The 16,887-nt window shown below is 48.7% G+C and overlaps 1 protein-coding gene and 1 long non-coding RNA gene across 8 annotated transcripts in view; both read left to right on the top strand.

Moving 5' to 3' along the window:
- The first annotated feature begins 3,093 nt into the window (after positions 1-3,093).
- On the top strand, positions 3,094-7,116 carry LOC118253200 (uncharacterized). Of its 2 annotated transcripts, none has more exons than XR_007708648.1 (3): positions 3,094-3,586; positions 3,727-3,848; positions 6,806-7,116. It is a non-coding gene; the product is annotated as an uncharacterized LOC118253200 (long non-coding RNA). The 2 variants fall into 2 exon arrangements; XR_004780360.2 differs by lacking the exon at positions 6,806-7,116 and adding an exon at positions 4,882-5,136.
- A 3,738-nt stretch (positions 7,117-10,854) lies between these two features.
- TBL1XR1 (TBL1X/Y related 1) overlaps positions 10,855-16,887 on the top strand; it is a 111,906-nt gene continuing 105,873 nt past the window's right edge. For 2 of the 6 annotated variants that reach the window (XM_035557225.2, XM_035557224.2), the window contains exon 1: positions 10,855-11,707. The gene's annotated coding sequence lies outside the window, so the exon portion shown is untranslated. Of the gene's footprint in view, positions 11,708-12,231; positions 12,272-12,336; positions 12,621-16,887 lie in introns of those variants that run through there. The other 4 variants (XM_050712458.1, XM_050712457.1, XM_035557226.2 and 1 more) reach the window with 3 other exon arrangements.

Consider the following 16,887-nt stretch of genomic DNA (forward strand, 5'->3'; position numbering starts at 1 on the left):
GGCCTCCACTTCACGCCTTGGTCGAGATTTCTTCCATTCTTAGTTCTGGGACCTGTTTAGGGTAAATGTTCTTTAGGCAGAACAGCTGATGTGTGTGCACGCAGAGCCAGTGCCCGCGAGCACCTGGGCGTGCACTAACGGGGCTTCGAGCTTTGTGCATGCAACCGTCTGAGTTGCTTTTGTTTGGTACGGGCCCAAATTTGACCGCTGGTAAACAGCAACGCGTTCTTGTTTGTACAGAGCGGTAGGGGTGATGGATGGTCCGCCTGCCTGTTTCCATTTACCCACGGTTAATGTAGCCAAGCCTGTAGTCATCTGTTTTTGTAAAGCTCACAAACAAAAACTTCGTGTTGATGTTTTGGTACCAAGCTCAAATATGGGAACAATTTTATTCTCAATGCCAGCATTTCTGATGTGAGAACTGAAAGGCGTCCAGAAACGCTGCCTTTTCACTGAATATTCTTCGGTCCCAAGATATAGCATTTTTAAAGCATTACAGAAGCAAAAACAATTCCAGTGCCTTGAAAGCTTTTTCTACTGACTCTGCTTCACGGAAACACTGACTCAGGGCCAAATGGCTGATTATATCGTATGATGTAACAAGGAGTTAGAAAGCTTAGTGGAGAATTAGAATAATGCGTTTTGTGTGTGCCTGTGAGAAGTGGAGGGGGGGCACAGTGTTTATTAGATTATTTTTTTTTTGCAGCTATGTTATTTGCTTGCAAAACTCTTGCAGGCCTTGTTGGAACAGATGAGGATTTGGCGTGTGGCAAGGTTTTAGCTGCCGAACTGAACCAAAGGTCGGGATCTTTTCAGCTCCACCAAGGGCTGGAACATCGGTGGCCTCGCTGGGATGTGGAGGGAACGAGCACCGCTGCTGGTAGGAAGGAAAGGATGAGCAGTGTAACACCTCGGGCGGGGAAGGAAGGATCTGGCCTGGCCTCTGTCGTCACACGGAGCTAAACGCTTGGGGTGGACGTTTGGGGTTTCGGTGCCGAGGTGGCTGGTGGCAAGGTGCACGGCAGATTTCTTTTTGCTTTCTCTCCTGGTCCTGCCCGTGAGGAAAGCCATTAACTGCAAGCGTGAACTCTGAGATGAGTAAAAATCAAGGATGACCCAAGTGCCTGGAGGCATAAAAACAGCTACTGAATTGTTCAGCTTGTTTAATGAAATGGAGCAGCGCGGAGACACAGTTCACATACAGATTTATGTATGTGAATACAACAGCACCGGCGCTCAAACATTCCACGGAGCTGGCTGCAAATCCCCAAATGGGGAAGCCTGGCTGCCGTCAGCTGTTCAGAAGAGATTTGGGATAAAAAGCCCCATCAGAAAACCTGCCCTTGCTGTAGTGCAGCACTGGCAGAATGGAAAGGAGCCCTGGGCACGCTGCTAAGCCCACGGGTCTGATGCACATCGGCAAGGTGCCTGGCCCGCCAGTTCCTGGGGTCTGCCTGCGGTGCTGCTGGCCTGATTGAGCCTCCCGGTGCTATCTCGGGCTCGCCGCCTTCTTTCTGCATCAGAGAGGGGTGCGTGAGCCTCCTGGCGCCGTCCCAGGCTGCCTGACCTTTGCTGTGCTCGGCACTAATCGTCGTCTTGCCCTGAGTCACAACTTCCTGTAACATCGGAGGGAAAATCCCTGTCCCCTGCTGTACCTGCAGGACGGACAGGGCTACGAGCCAGGTCTGCTGCAGTTTGCTCCTGCTTTCAAAATCCATGTATCCATACATATACCAGCCTTGGGTGACCTCCCCTTGCTGTCCCATCATGGCTCTTCCCAACTCCAGTGGCTCACAGGACAAGATGAAATGCCAGCACTGAACTATATTTGAAGCTCGTGGCTGTAACACCAGGTTTGAATGCTGGTGCAGGTCGCTAGGTCCTTAATTTCCTCCTTAATGGATTTTCTAATGCATTTGATGAATAAATAGGTGCTCAATAGCAAGCTGAAATACCATTTGCGATCTTGGACTTGAAACGGCCTTAATGTTGCCATTATTTGTGTTTACAGCAGTCCTGCGGAGCTCGGGGAGGTGGAGTACGTGCAAATATTAAAATTGTCAAGGCCCAGAGGCGTGCAGCAGCACCAGCCCAGGCTGCCGTCAGAGAAACAACTTGAGTGTGTGCCTGGCTTCAAGAGCATGAATGATCCCATTGACTTCAGATTGGCTACGGATGCGACCGCAGCTGAATGTACGTTGTGTTTGCGGGGAAAGATGATCCAGAAGGAGCTGGCCGCACAGGAGGGCGGTGGGGGCTAGAATTGGTGTCGGCCTGCAGGAGAGGGAAGGCAGAAAGGCTGCCCTGGTGGCAAGAGCTGCCAGCGCTTCGTGGGCTCCTGCTTTGTGCAGATGCTGCGATCCCCAGCAGTGTCCTGCCTCGAGCTGCCGGGCCCCGGCTGGTCGAGCAATTTGAGCCTCTCGGTTTACAAGTACCATGTTCGTGCGGGCAGAGCAATGCGATTACATGTTCGCATCAATTTGTGTAAAGTTGGCAGCATCCTCGGCGAATGTTTTTGTCCCTCCAGCTTCTAAATGGCATCGCTGTTAGCAGCAATGCATCATCGTTAGCAGCGAGACTTGAGAGGATGCGGGAGCAAAGTGTGATATTGCTTCAACCTCTGGAAGTGCGGTGTGATAACGAATGAGGCACGGGTTTGTCGCTTGTCCACGTTATTTGGTAGAGAGCAGTGCAGTGGAGCAGGCTTTTTGTTACACTTCTGTAGTGAGCTGTCCCCTCCGGGGCTGGGACAGCCGCAAGCTCTGCAGTGCTTCCCGTGAGTCTCTGGCTTCGTGCTGCAGCACCAGGTACTGAGAGGTCGGTGCCGGCTCAGAGACACCAAACATCCAGCCCAAAGCTGTGGTCCCTCAGCCCTCCCTTGCCCAGACGTCACTGATTTCTGGGTCTCGTCCTGCGGCTGCTTTGAGGGAAGCTGTGCTGGCTGCGGCACCCCCTCCACTGCTGTGCTTATGTATTAATAAGGGACGGAGCTGGTGGCAGGGCAGGGCAGCAGCAGAACGCATTTGTCTTGCTGTCCAGCGAGCCACGTAACAAATAGCAATGCCAAGTGTAATCCTGCCTCGGTTAAAACTGTTGCTTTGGTTTGTCATCATTCATTGTTCAGAATACAGCTGCTTAATGACAGGATGTGGGAAATGAAGTTTATGTCCTCGTAGGCTTTAAAATAAAAATTCCTGAACAATGGAGGGGAAGGACGCGCTTGCACAGAGCAGCCTGCCTGCGCGCTGAGCCGCAGCCCCGCCGGAGCTCCACAGACAGAGCTTTTGCTCTGCGCTTTAAAAATAACCTGCTGTGTAAACCGGGGCAGCATCCGCGCCTCGGCTCTGCTTACGTTACACGGCCGCTGCAGCTGCCTCTGCCCCGCGCCTCGCAGAGCGGGCCCCGTGTTTGATAGGAAGAAATGGAAAATAAAAGACAACTGCCACGTACCTGCACGGGGGCGCTGCTTCTTTGCAAGCGCCCCTTGTTCAATTCGGCTAGCAAACGATCAGAAGGGGAAGGGAAGGAATTGGCCATAAAGACTGGGAGCAAGTGGGACACGGGCAGAGGAGACTTCGTTAAGCAGGTAACAGGAGGCAGCCCTGGCACAGGGGAAAGCAGGGGTACGTGGCACAAGGTCCCGGCTGGCTCTGCTCTCATCCCACTGCTGGGGCAGGGGTCGTGCTGGTGCTGCTCTCATTTTTACAATGATCTTCTTTCATACAGGCCGTGATGCAGGGCCCCTGTTGGCGTGCTCGTGGCTCATCCCTGGCGGCGCAGGACGGCAGGCGGGCGCGTGATCTTTGCTCCTGGTGGGAACGCTTTCATCCGGGTACATGGCACATTAGGTAAGCAAATGGGGAAGCTGAGGGGTTTGGTGGGAGACGCTTTTCATCCAGGCTTTAGACTAATTTCTGGCCTCAAATAGCAGGCACAGCCCTTGAAGAACCACCAAGGGCTGGGATGCGGCCAATGAATCTGCATAATTGCCGGCCCATCCCATGCTTCATTCTGCCTCTAGAAATATTCTCCCTCCTCTACATACGTTTATTAATCCCTGTCCTTGAACTGTGTGAAATCACTGAGGAATTTGCCTGAGGTTCCTCTCTGCCAGCACTGGCCCAGGGCTTCTCAGCAGTGTAAGCAAAATTAAAGGAGGTTCTGGGGCTGAGATGAAACCACCCTGGCTTGTCAGAGGGAGGAAGAGAGGAGTCACGGTGCTGAACTTGCTGCCCTCGGTGGAGTAAGAATGGAGAAGCTGCTGAACCTCCCAGCGGCGGATTTCCCACATCCCTGGGATTTTTCCATGTCTTAAAATCTCAGCTAAACATCACCTTTTTAGGATTATTTGATATATTCCTACAGTCATTTATTAACAACAGATCACTGCCATGTTCCTTGCCACTCTCTTGGTCCCAAAGTTGTTCTCTATTTTTTGTATCCCTTGCAAATTTCTATTTCCAACAAGCCTACTGTTATCTCACTTTTGCTATTTTAAGTTCCGTGGCACAAAAAGGCTGACTCACAGAAAGCCGTGTTGTAGGAAATATTGGCTCAGCTGAGGAAATAATTCTCAGTTCATTCTTCCACCATGTGCTTTAGGTTTTTTCTGTTCTTTTTTTTTCCTGTCTGCTGGTCTCATGTTATGCCACACATCTAGCTAGCACTGTGAAAGATGGAGAGCTATTTCTAATACACACAGCACTGGTCTACAAAGTCAAATGTCTCTTTCTGTATATACCCTGGAGTGTTTTATGTACCTGCTAGAAATGTTACACAGAATGCTCACACAGCTCATAAAATTTGGTCTTGTATTGGAAATGTTTTGTGGAAATATGCTGCTTAATCTACTGCAGCAATTCACAGTTAATGTTGTCACAGTGCGCATTGGAGGTTGTGAATGAAGATTACGACTGGCTCAGAGGAGTTTGATATGTTATCAGAAGTCCTCAAGAATAAAGCTGAAAGCAGTGGATGTTCCAGAAATGTAGAAAATTGACCAAAAAAAGGGGACAGCCAGGAGGCCCGGGCAAAGTCATTCTTCTGGTTGGGCTCGTGTTGATCCTGTGGTCTGTTGAGTACCTGCAAACCCTGTCTCAAAGCTAAGGGACTGTATAAAACAAAGCTTGAACTGTGCCAGGGTGTGCTTTAACTGAGTGTTAAGCACATCAGTGAAAGACAGATCTAGGATTAAATCATATCTCGATAGGGTGTGAGGGGAAGGAGATGTAAAAATAAAAAAAAAAAAAGAACCTACAAAACCTCTGTTTACTTCACAAGGACTTTAATCACTGCAGCAAGCTGTCTAATAAACTGCAGGGTGTGCTTTGGCCCTGCCATGTAGTTCGTTCATTTTAGGTGTAATCTACCAGAAAATGTTCAATGTCTTCTAGATATGGATATGGCAGCTATCTACAGGAAAGCAGTTGATACCAATAATACAAGAAAAATAAGGGACTTTTGAAAGTACCTATTGATAATTTTTTTCCAAACCTTTTTGATACTATCATTAGCAAAACCTAATTAGAAGGTGGTTTTCAACAATTGCTGTCCTCCGGATATTAAAGTATAGCCCTCGTATACATAATATTATCATCTTTAAAATACTTTGTAATAAACACTAATTTACCCTCCCAATTTTCTTGTGAGATTAGATAATTATGCGTTAACAATAATATCATCATCATTAGTAGCCGTGTTAGTCCTCTCTTTATAGATGGAGGCTCATGCACTGATAATAAACAGCTTGCTGAAGGCCACATGAGGAGTCTTTCAGGACTCTGATTAGAGAGCAAACAGTCCTGGCTCCCAGTCCTCTGCTCGCACGGAGAAGAACAATGTTGGTATAATGAGAGAAAAGCAGGGGCTTAAATATCAGCAAGAGGAATCCTCCTCAGATTGGCTGGGTTCTTGCACTGCAAGGAAATATCAAAGCGTTATGTGACAGAGATAAAGGTAAATATCTAATAGATTTTGCACCTTTTGTACTTGTACTTTTATTTAGTAATTATACCAAGTAATGCAGATAATATTATGAATCACGATGGCACTTAAAATGCTGAATTTTTGCAACCACATCCTGGCCCCGTGAGATAATCCATTTTGATCTCGAGCTGCAGCCAGGTATGTCTTGCTTGAAACTTCAGAGGTGTGTGAGATAGCTGCCAGCACCGCACCCTTTTTCGTAATGTTGTTAAAATAAAACATGTTTGGATTTGCTCAGCCATTGTAGGATGCAAGATTGGAGTTACAACTCTGCCATGAATGCAGCCTTGCCGTGACCATGTAGTTAACAGGGGCCTTCTGTAGAATTTTTGAGAAGTAAAATTTTTGCCATTTTAAGAAATGTGGATATTTACACATTTAACTGTAAAACTGAAAAAATGCAATCCTTTGAGAGCAATTAAAGCCCCCAGATAAATGCTTTGCCGTGCTCCGATCTCAGCTCACGACTTGCAGGAGCGTCGAGGCGGTGCGACCTTGTGTTACAGGGCTGCTCGCAGAGCACTTGTTTTACCACAACCCACCTGCTGTCACAGCACCCATCCCTCTGAGCAGCACAACTCGAAGAAACAACCCTGGTTCGCCCTGAAACTACAGCTCCACAGGACTACTGACCCCGCCTGGGCTCAGCCTGTGGTGGGAATGTGTTGCTTTCCAGAGTCGGGTCTGTATCACCTTCTTTCCGTGTCGTTCACTGATTTTTCTCCTCCACAATTGTGTGAAACTTGTGTTTTTTATGATCTTGAGGCTTGTTTTTTTTTTTGGTGGTGGGTGGCTTATAAGGCTGCTGGTCCCTTTTCAGGGCAGAAAAGGGAAATTGCTTGCATGCAGAATGGCCAGGACCAGTGGTTTGTGCCCACCGCAGCTCTGTAGGACACAGAAGTTGCCTCTTCCACGCCTCGTAGCACCGTGGTTTCACAGCAGCACTGAACAGGCTCTAAATGGCATAGATCATGTGAAATTTCTGAAAAAGCTGCTTCACGGACCTCACAGTTCCTCCACTGTCTGTGAACGAGAGAATGTTCCCCTGGTCGGGCCCTTCCTCTGCTCTTGCCATTTACTCCAGGCAGCAGAAGTCCTTGGGATTGATGCAGGTAAGCATCAGTTGAAACCTTTCTGTGATCAAATCTTCTCTGTCTTACAGAGATCTACAACATATTTGTGTCTGATGCATTTAAAGCAACTGAGGGAAATAAATAATGCTTCAGTGCACTAATCACCAGCATTGCATTTTTTTTTTTACCATTTATATCGACTGATTGACTACTAATCAATTTGTACACCGACTTAGTGGCATAAGATGCTCCCTGCCCACAAACAAGTCCCTTTCCCAGCCCACCCTCTCCTGCAGTCACTGGAAGGAGTTGCAGAAGGAATAAAACCAGTGCCTTCAGAGTGGTGAGCTTCCATTTTCTCTCCACATGCACTGTCCCTCCTCCGCCCACCAGCCCACGGTGGGATCAGCTCAGTTCTTCTATTTAAGTCAACAGGATTTCAGTCCCACTTTTTTAAATATCAGGTTTGACTGGGGCTTGCCTGCATATCAAAGGCAATATGATAATTTTTACGAGGGATAGGGTTTGCCCTGGTATTGGCCAGACTTGTCCCTGCTCTCCCTGTTGCACAATGAGGAGCTGAGTCACTGTCATTTCTCACCCAGTAAGTGCCTGAGTTTCACTGGTGCTGTGTTCATATAGCACAGGGTCATAGCGCATGTACTGTAACTGGGGGAGTCTTTGCATAAACAGGAGCTAAAAATGAACAAAGAACATTCCTGGTCTGCTCCTATTTATTTATGCACTGCCACGCATGGGAAGTTTCAATCTGGCACCTAGGTTGCGTGGTGGACTGGGCTTAATCCTGCTTTTCTGAAGTCAGTAATCTAGTTCCTATTGACACACTGCTATCTCATTGAGCCTTTAGTTTCATCCCAATCTGCAAAAGATTTATGATTAGATATTATACCGATTTAACACAATACCATGGCTTTTATTATTTGCGGGAAAATATTAATAAAAAAACAAGTATTACAAATGCATTTTAATCCCTGAAGTGATTTTTTGAGTAGAACGCATGAATTATTAATTGTTGTTATTGTTATTACTGCAATGCATACCTATCTCACAGGACATTGTGAGGATTAATTAATTCTTGTAAAGATGTAAAAGGCCATATAGGTGTCAAGGGTTATGACTAAAGTGCTTTGAAAATGCAAACCACTCTGTGAGTGCCAAGTATTATTATTTATGGAGTCCAGGCAGTGTGCTTGGTGCTGTGCAAACACTGGTCCAGTTATTGCAAATATTTGCTTATATCTGCTTAGTAGGCCAAGCACTCACTGTTACAAGTAATTTAAACTATTTTAAGGATATACCTTACAAATGTGGCTGTGAGAAGACTTCCCAAAAGTTGGAGTGACAGGACCACGGAAAGTGAGCAGCCGTGTTACTGAAGCACTTCAAAGGCCCATTTTTATTCAAACACGTGAATGAACCAAGACTACAGATCCAATTCAATTCTACATCCAGAAGTTCAGGTTTGGTCCTGCCTTTCTCACTTTGGGAACAGAAACACATTAGCAATTGTTGTCTAAAATTGTCTCTCCTGGCTTAATTCGCAGCCAACCCTTAGCCTCAGATCATTCACTGAACAACCCGTCGTGCTCCATAACCTGTTCAGCTGCCCTACGTCACCCATTCTTGGAAACCTTCGAAATTGAGAACGTCCCTCCTGCAAGGCTCTGGAAATCACCCCCAGAAACTGTGTGCCCAGCTGTATGTTTGGGCAATGGAAATGTGAAATCATAAGCTCGATGTGGGAAGTAATGCCTTTGTGTGGCCTTGTGAGGTGTTCACTGAGCTGAGGCTTTAGTAAAGTTTAAAAAAAAAAAAAAGGAACAAAATTGAAAGGGTAAAATTATTATTTATAGATATTATTTGTATACATTATTTGTAGAGTGTACAGGACATAAGATTTGGGGCATAATACTCAGGTAATCACCCAATCCAGCACACAGTAACAGTAAAAGCGAAAGCCTGGCACACTGGAGTCGTGACTGAACATTTGGTGAACAGTAGACCACAGAAACCTTCAGCCAGATGACTTCAGCTCAGCATGTTGTTGCTGCTCGGCAGATGGATGGGAAGACAGTGTTTGTAATTTCTGTGGGCCAAACAACGCACACTTGAGGGGTTTTCCCTCCTCCGTTTCTCACACAAACCTCCTGAGCATCACACCTCCCGTTGCTATTTCGTGGACTTTTTGCAGCCCCTCCCATATCCTTCTTCAGGGCCGGGTGTCCCACACTCCCTGACATGAGGTCCCTTATCTTCCCTTTTGCCTTAGGCTATGTGCATACTCCCATTCCCCCTTCCTCCTCCCACTGTTACTGCTTATCTTCTTTTAACAAGGAAGTAAGTCATTGTGAGTATCAGGAGGTTAAACTCCTTTAGAAGCATGGACAGATCTGAGATTACCCCATAGGAAGGTGTTAATTAGTCCCTTGCCATTTCTTCCCCCCCATTTTAAATTTCTCAACCTTCAGCAAACTTGTCAGGTTTGTCTACAAATGACAACAACATTCTCTGAAATTTTGAAATTGGATATGGTCTTCAAAAATAATTGCATCTTTTCAACCCATCTTTTACTTTACCATCACTGAGAAGTTGCCCACTTGGGCCATCAGGAAATACTGAACTTTGAGGGGTTTGCAGTCACAAATACACTCCCTGGCTTTCCAGAGAGACTTCAGTTTCCTTGTATAATTCAGTCAATTTCAAGCAAACAGACTGAAGGCTCAGGGCTTTCTCGAAATTAAACAATTTTGCAATGAAAAAAAAATCAGCTTTCTGCAAATATTTAAATATTATTCTTCATAAGAGAATAAAAAGCGTATGGGCCTGACCCTGAAAAAAATGAGCACTGTGAGGTGATCCTACACCCAGAGACCCACCCATCTGCTCTCATCAAGGTTTTGCGGAGTGGAAGGGTCCCATCTGCTTGCTCTAGAGATAGGGCTAGCACGATTCTCCAGCAATTTCGAGCTCTATTTAAAAATAAATAATAAAAAAGTGCTATGTTTGTGGCCCATCTCTACACTCCTATTTTTCCAGGCACCGTGAAGGCAAGCAGTGTAGAGACGTGGTGATGTGGAGGTCCCGTTGGGGCAGCGTCACACCTGGCCCCATCTTTGTGGGGTGCCTTGGCACAAAAAGGAGTGGCACCCAGTGCTGCAGTCGGATCCGCGCAGGGTTTGTGGTCACTGCGAGTGCCAGTGGCAGCACACCCGCGCTGGACCCACGCCCAAGCACTATTGCAAGACCATTTTTAAGATGGAAAGGACCGCCCCGCAATGGATGTGGTTTAGATCAACAAAGCTTGCTTTAAAAAATAAACAAACCTGCGATACAAATGACAAATGGCTTTTATGTTCTAAAAACGAACAGCACGCAAGTAGGACACGTTATTGTGGAGGGCTTTATTCAGTAAATAAAATTACTGGGGTAGGTGCAGTAACGGGGCTGTAAACGTCGAGCTGCGCCGGACCCCTGCATGAAGGCAGCCCAAAGCCATGCCAGCAGGGACGGCCACACCAAAAGCGAAGCCACCAGAAGTGAGACGTGTCCGGGCTGCATTTACAGGGCCGTAGTGGCAGCGAGGCACGATTAAAGGCTTTCCTCGAAAATCCCCGTGAGGACGGGGCCGCAGCGCCCAGCCCCGGGGCCGCCGCCATGGCCTCCCCTCAGCCACCTCCCCTCACGCTGCCGGCCTGGAGAGCGCGGGCGGCGAGGAGGCTGCGGGAGAAGGAGGAGGGGAAGGAGGAGGAGGAGGAGGAAGAGGAGGACTGGGAGGACGGGGAGGAGGAGGAGAAGGGGGCCGCCGACCCCAGCCTGCGCAGCGGCGCGGCCGGGCCGCGGGTTCGTGTGGCCGCAGCAGGCCGGCCCCGCTCCTCCTCGCCCGGCCTCCCCTGTCCCTGCCTCCCTTCCCCGCCGTCCTCCTTTCCCTTCCCTTCCCTTCCTCCCCTTCCCTTCCTCCCTTTCCCTTCCCTCCCCGGCGGCCGCCGCTCTCCCCCCGCTGCCATTTCCGTGCGGCTGGCCACCCTCTGCCGGCGCGGAGTGTGTCTGCGAGCCGTTGGCTGCTCCGAGCCGTTTGGCTCCTTCCCTTAGTAACAGCTTTTACATTGTGCCTCAATTCCTCCTCAATCTAAATCACACACACACACACAGATATTACTTTTTTTTTTTTTTTTTTTCCTTCTCCCCTCCTTCCTCGGGACTTAATCTCTAATCCCCCCCTCTTTCCCCACCCTCCCCCTCCCCCCGCTCTCTGGCTTGGGATATAATTGAATATCACAGCACTATTTGGTGCCTGGTGCTTTTTTTTTTTCTTCCTCCTGTGCGTGTGCGCTTTTTTTCCTGTTTTTTTTTTTTTTTTCCTCCTTGTGGACACCTCAGCTGAAAAAAAAAAAAGGCAAAAAAAAAAAAAAAAGACTTATACATATCCGTGCGTACACACACACACAGAGACATGTGCATGTAGGTCCGTATGGCTGTATAAAAAAAAAAAAACAACAAAAAAAACAACCAACCACCACCACCAACAAAAAAAAAAAAAAACCAAGCACCACGGGAGCGGAGACAAACAAGGGGGAATTTCTCTCGCCTCCGTGCCCGGGGGAAGCAGCCAGGCAGCCGCCACCCGCAAGGTAAGGACCGGGGCGCTCCGCCGGGCCGGGCCGGGCCGGGCCGGGCCGGGGGGCACCGGGCGGAGGCGGCTTTGGGGGTGGGGGGGGGATGGGTGAAACCTCGTGGAGCTCGGCCCCCCCGCTTTTATTTTTTGGTTTTGGGGTGGTTTTGGGGAGAAGGGGGGTGTCGCTGCTGGGGGGGGGTGGGGATGGGTGTGGGGGTTGTTGGTGTTTTGTTTTTTTTTTTTTTTGCAAATAGCTCCCTTCCCCCCCCCGGCTCCGAGCCGCTGCCTTCCCCTCCCCCACCGGGCTCCGTTTTAAGGGATTTCAAAGGGTAAAAAAAAAAAAAGCAACAAATAAAATAAACCGGGGCATTGGCAGCGAATTAAATAAAGGAGCCATGGCGAGGCGGGCTGCTTTATAACCTATTTTTAGCCCGATTTGTGTAAAGAGGAGCCCTCCCCTCCCCCACCCGCCAGAAGTAAATATGCGCGGAGGGGGGAGGGGAAAGGGAGGTGTTTTTTTTTTTTTTTATTTAAAAAAATAAAACGGGGGGGGAAAAAACGGAGAGCGGAGCCGTGCGAGGTACCGGGGCCGGGGGCAGGGAGGGGCGGTGTGGGGTGGCTTGGCCCGGCAGCTGTGGGGCCGCTGCCCCGGGGCCAGGCCGGGCCGGGCCGTGCTGCCCGAGGGCTCCGTGGGGCTCTATAGGGCCCGGCCCCAGCCCCGGGGCCATCACGGGCCGGGCCTGGCCCCCCCACTCAGCAAGGGGTGGGGGTTTAATCTCGGCCAGGTGAATTTAATCCCGGGTCGCGGAATCGCCTTGTAAGGCGGCCCCAGGGGATAAAAGCTCCCCCCCCCCGGTCTCTGTCCCCCTCCCCCAAGCAGGAAACTTTGGGTGTGCTGCACGGCGGAGCCTTGTTGCTGCAGAGCACACGTGAGTTTTTAGGAAAGTTTGGTTTGTAGGTTGCTGCGTAGGAAAGTGAAGTTTGCGAGCGAAGTTTTTACTGCTCTCCAGCGTGCTCGGTTTCCCTTCTTTGCTGTCTGTGTAAATCAGGTTCCTTGCTGATTTATGGGAGAGACCACGAAACGTGTTCCTTCTTTATTATCAAAGCATGGGAGGTGTGATCAGGAGGACGGGGTCGCAGAGCAAGAGTTCCTGGGCTGGTCCGGCTTCCCTCCCCATCCCATTGTAGTAGGGGTCTGAGTATGGCAGCAAGGGCTTTTGGGGTCGGGGTTGCTCCCCGTGGGCTCTGCTGGGTGCACCCAGGGTGCTGGGGTGCACCTGAGCTCCAGGAGCTCCGGGGCCTTGCCCCATGTGAAGCTGGGCAGAGTGGAGGCTTGGTTGGCCTCATAAGGCTCTTGTTGGGTTTGGGGCCTTCCCCGGATGCGTTTGTGTTGGCGGTGTTTTCAGAAAGTGTTTCGAACGAGGCCTGATCCTGCAAACTCTGGTGCAGGTCCTTGAACTTCAGTAAGTGGATGAGTGTTCACGGAGAACAGCATGAAGGCCGCTATCCTCTTAGCCAAAGAAAAAAGAAAGAGCTGCTCTGTTGAGGTGGTTGGACTTAGGAGGCAGGTGGTGGCGTGTATGCGATGGCACCAAACTTTCAGTGATTTCTCGTATCCTTTTTATTTTTCCTTGCCCTGGTTAAGGTCTGATGGAGTAGCACGGCATTGTGTTGTTTTTCTAAGGTCACATGAGACTGTGTGCTCACAGTTTTCTTGGGGGAATGGGGATTTGGCTCCATGAAACCAAGGGCCCATGTGGTGCTGTGCTTGGGAACTTGGTGGCATGCCTCCAGAGCTATTATTGAGAACACCTGGAAGATGTTTAGTTCTCACTGCACGAGGAAAGAGAAAGGGGAAGGAAATATAATTCCAAATGTATGAAAGGAGTTGGGGTTTGGCTTTTTTTTTAAGGCTGTGCAAAAGTTTATGATTTTTGTTCATTTAAATATGCATAGTCATAATGTATGTGCATAGCATAAAGAATGCAATAATTACAGTTGGACTCTGTTGCTTAAGCTTATTTTCCTCTTCAAACAGGCAGTTATGATTTTTTCCGTGTTTCTTTTATATGAATACTTCTTTCAGTTTGACTCTATATATGGTAATTATTGATGTTTGTGCAATGCTTTGAAGTTGTAAGGCATCGTGTAAGTGCTTAAGTACCCAGCAACAGCGCTTCATAGTTATTTTCCTATCATGAAAGAGTTTGATGCTACAGCCCTAAGCATAAAGAGACTGTGGATGGATTAGGGGAAACGGTCAAAATTGCTTATAATGTTATTTTCAGGTAATATTTTTTAGTTAGGAAGAACAGATCCAAGTAATGTAAAGCAAACTGAGTTATTTTACCTAACCTGATTTTGCTTATGGAATCTAATTTAAGATGGACTTCACGTTTGAGTCAGAATGTGTTTGCTGTTATAAATTTTGTAGTGGCAATAAAGACCCACAAACTACAAGGATGTAATTGTGCAGGAGCAAGGAAGTCCTGTAACGAAACACACACAACTTCTTCAACAGCAGCGGTCTGGTTCGGCTCAATGAGCTCTACAGGCGCCTGTGGAGCTGCACACAGAAATAAGTGTGTTCCGCGTTAGTGGCAGGCGATGGGATACAGATCTTCCACGACACTGATACGTTTTTTTGGTATCAAATGTCGTGGGGAAGGCCAAGGTGGTGGCCAGCGTGACACCCTTCCTCAGTAATCCCCTTCGTCTGGAGCCGTGCAAGACAGCCCCGGTTTGTGCTTGCTTTGCCGGTCTCTCCCGTTCTGTCTGGGCCCGCGGCCGCTTGGGACCACGGTGCCATGAGTTCTGGTGAGGCTGCGAGGGGTGAAGAGATGGGCACGGATGTGGCACCGACCCTTCCCCTCCTGGAGCACAACCGGGAGGTCATGGCGTGCTCTCCATGCTGGGAGGAGGACGAGTACCTGGCCGAGCGGGACGGTGTGGTGTCGGCGTGCGGTGCTGCGCAGCTGGAATCCGTCCTCCTGAAGTCCCACTAAATTCTAACGTAACTCATGTTTATATTGAGAATTGTGATTAATGTCGTGTGTAGTGACCACCCTTAGCGTGTGGTTACATGTGCGCACACAGGGCACAGCGTACAATAATGCGTGGTGTGTAATAATAAACAATATTTAAGGCTGGGACCTGTAAATGTCACCGCAATTAGCTGCGGGTTGGGAGAGAAGTGAAAGTGTGTGTGCGCACACTGCATCCATGTGTGGCTCCTACAAAAAGTGCCTAATGTGAGAATATACTTACTGCATGCTCATTTTTTTAAGATAAACTTAGATGCTTGCGTTAGGTGAAGAAGTGTCTGAAGCTTTCTATTAGGAAATGTGATTGACAGCTCTTCTCAGTGTATTTGAGTTGTCGTGAAGCGTTAGTGTGGTACCTTTGCATTAACAGCTGCTGAAGAAACTGTTCCTACGTCCTGCTCGTGGTTTGGATATCCCTGTCCCCAGCGCGCACAGCTTTCTAAGCGCTGTGCTCTGAATTGAGATGTGCTTAGTTTCTGCAAAGTAGCTTTATGAGAAGAGTGGCTTTACTAGAACCAAGTTCATCTGGTGGTCCCGGGCAGAGTAGATGGAGACGGCTTTATTCACCTCGTAACGGGTTTCCTCCAAGATAAAGTATGGCGATGAAACACAGAATAAGAATTATCTTTTCAGACGAAACTGTACGAGAGTACATTGACTCCATTTTACTTATTTTTCATTTTACAAAATCGCGTTAGCTAACTCGAGGTAAAAAGTAGTGAAGACAGGGCAGCGTGTTTGTCACGTCAGGAGAGTCGATGGGTTGAGTAAAAAAGCGCGGAAGCCTGGTCTAGAAATCACCGTGCCAGTTTGTGTGAAAACTGTGAACTGCCTTCTCGTCAGGGTTCTGCCTTCTGTTACCTCACTGGAGGTGAGAAAGCCCTTTTCATCCTTCTCATAGTGAAAACAAGGCTGAAATCGCTTACACAAAACGCCATGGAGTCTGATGGCCAGGTTTGAGCTTGACGTCGAGTTTTCCTTTGTCTGCGAAAAATCCATAGAACCGTATTTCCACATATCCTCTGTAACATTGATTTTGAATACCAGCACCACGTCAGTTTCCGTGACATTCTTTAGCCTCTCCTTTTTATGTCATTAAAGAGCCTTAAAAAATTCTTCCTTGTTAGGAAACGAGTGGTCCTTGCCAGCCGGCGGTGGGACCTGGCCTGGGTGGCTGGCGGGTGCACTGTTTAGCCCTGCTCACTCGTTCGGGCTGGTTGTGGGGAAGGCTCGTGAAATACTCCCTTACCTTAGTAATAGTATTAAAGTGCTTGGTGAGTTGTTCCTGCTTTCTGAAAAACCTACTGTAAGAGCTTACTTCAGAAGTGACGGGGAGCTCCACACAACCACCTCTGCCAATAGACGCAGCGGCTTTCACAGCATCCCCTCACAGCCCCTGAGTGCCCACGGCCGTGGCGGAGTTGGGAGCCGTGTGGCGATGCCAGGGCACTGCTAGACAGACATCTGAGCACGTCCAGGCCTTCGTGTCGGACTCGTGGGGAGCAGCTGCCTATGCTCACGGTGGTCCGGTGCCGTGCCACCACTGCTCATCTTGAGAGCACGTCTCTGTGAGGTAAAACAGATCTGGGCAAAGGCGCTGGGTCCCCACAGGTGTGTCTGGGGCTGGCGGTCGCTGTGTGTGCTCAGCATCTCAAAATCAAGGCTCACGTGTGGCTTGTTGTCTTTCACAAAATCCTGTTAGGGTGTAGTTTCTGTTTCTTTCTGGGAGTAGCATTAGCAAGGCCGTGTTGTGTACTCCGGCTTGTGCTTATTGTCGTAATTCTGAAGTCTCCATGCTGCAAAGGAGCAATCTTGTCTGTTAGTAATGTCCAGCAGTAAAAAATCATAATCATTCAGAGAGAAAACGCTTTTTTTTTCTCCTTTCTTTTGTGATCTAAGATGCAGCTCAGTCTCTCTTCAGTGTAAGCATGCACAAGAGACACTCCACATCCCGTGTGCCACATGGAAACCCTTGGGCTACCTGGAGCTGCCTCACTGGCAGCGTTGGCCGCGCTGGTGGAACAGAGCAGGAGACTCCCCCGGCCTGGCAGGGCGGTCGCTTTGCCAGCCTGGGAAGGCAGGCAAGCAGCTGTCTTTGTGGCTTTCCTAGTGCCCCTTTTAACCTTTTGGGGGGTTCACAGGAAGATTTAAT

This window comes from Cygnus atratus, chromosome 9 (genome assembly GCF_013377495.2).
Source record: "Cygnus atratus isolate AKBS03 ecotype Queensland, Australia chromosome 9, CAtr_DNAZoo_HiC_assembly, whole genome shotgun sequence".
NCBI classification, from domain to species: domain Eukaryota; kingdom Metazoa; phylum Chordata; class Aves; order Anseriformes; family Anatidae; genus Cygnus; species Cygnus atratus.